Source organism: Chrysochloris asiatica, unplaced genomic scaffold (assembly GCF_000296735.1).
Source record: "Chrysochloris asiatica unplaced genomic scaffold, ChrAsi1.0 scaffold00348, whole genome shotgun sequence".
Taxonomy (NCBI): Eukaryota; Metazoa; Chordata; class Mammalia; order Afrosoricida; family Chrysochloridae; genus Chrysochloris; species Chrysochloris asiatica.
Genome location: NW_006408866.1, coordinates 1567182 through 1568870, shown reverse-complemented (window position 1 = coordinate 1568870; position 1689 = coordinate 1567182).

Sequence of the window (1689 nt, the reverse complement as noted above, 5' to 3'; positions counted from 1 at the left end):
TGACTCGTAGCGACCCTCTATAGGGTTTCTGAGGCTGTAAATCTTTACAGGAGCAGAAAGCCTCACCTTTCTCCCACGGAACAGCTGGTAGTTTCAAACTCCTGACCCTGAGGTTAGCAGCTCGATTCGTAACAACTATACTATCAGAGCTCCTTAGTTTCCTCTATGACCCAGTATTTTAAAAGCAATATACTATTCAGTTTCTATGCATTTAATGTGTTTCCTTTTTCATTCTGATACTGAATTCTAGTTTTATAATGTATGTTCATAGAAGATGTTTTGAGCTATGCTGATGCTTGTATTTACTGAGGCTTGCTTGGTGGCCTAATGTAGGGTCTAATATGGAGAATGATCTGATGCATTGTAGAAGAATGTGTACTGTGCTGTTGGGTTGGGTTTTCTATGTATGTCTTTGAAGTCATGTTGGCTGATTGTGTTATTTAGATCTGTGTCCTTCTTGATTTTCTTTTTAGTTGTTCTGTTCATCACTGAAAGTAGTGTGGTAAAGTCTCCTTCTATTATAGTGGTGGTGGTTGTGTCGTGGTGTCTTGGTCTGACTCATAGCAACCCTGCATAGGGTTTCCAAGGCTGTAAATCTTTATGGGAGCAGAAAGCCTCATCTTTCTCCCATGGAACGGTTGGTAGTTTTGAACTGCTGACCTCGAGGTTAGCAGCCTGACTCGTAATCACTAGGCTACCAAAGCTCCTTTCTATTATAGTTGTTAAGTGCCGTCGAGTCGGTTCCGACCCATAGCGACTCTGTACAGGGTTTCCGAGGGTTTAAATCCTTACAGGAGTAGAAAGCCTCATCTTTCTCCCGCGGAGTGGCTGGTAGTTTCGAACCGCTGACTTTCAGGTTCGCAGTCCGATTCGTAACCACTACGCTACCAAAGCTCCTTTCTATTATAGTAGGTCTGTCTATTTCTCTTCTTTATCTTTTCAATTCTGTAAGAGGTTTTATTATTAGGACTTTGGAGTTGCATTATTGGGTATATAGGTATTTGCTATTGTTATGTCTTCTTGGTGGCTTAACGCTTTAGTCATTAACAATGCCCTTCTTTGATTTTGATAATGGATTTTTTTAAAACTTAATGTCTGTTTTATCTGAAATTAATATTGCTACTCCTATTCTCTTTTGGTTTGCTCCATATGTTTTGTGGTTTTTTTTTCCATCCTTTGATTTTTAACGTGTTTACATGTTTGTGCATAAGTTGCAGCTCTTACAGGCAACATACTGGCATGCAATTTTTTTTTTTTTCCTTTCTGACACGGTCACTTGACTGGTACATTTAATCCGTTTACATTTAGTGTGATTCTCGATAGTTTATCCATTCATTGCTGTACTTTTATTTTTGTGATGTCAGTGGTTTTTGTTGGTTTGTTTGTTTTTCCTCTTAATTTTCTGTCCTGAGTTTTTTGTGTATGGGTTTCTTTTCCCTGGCGATCATGGTTGTATTTTCATTTGCTGCATCTTTTTGGGTTTCTCCTACTTTATATTGTGAGTAGATTTCTTAATTTTACTTGTTGTTACTCTAAATTTGACATTAAATATTTAAAAATTCCAAGAGTCTGTTATGTCTTGAAATTGCCTTGATTTCCTCCCTATGGATGGAAGCTTTAGCTCCTTAGGCATCCTGGTGATCGCCATAGTGGTGTGCTGTGGAGTCGGTGTCAACTCCTAATGACCCC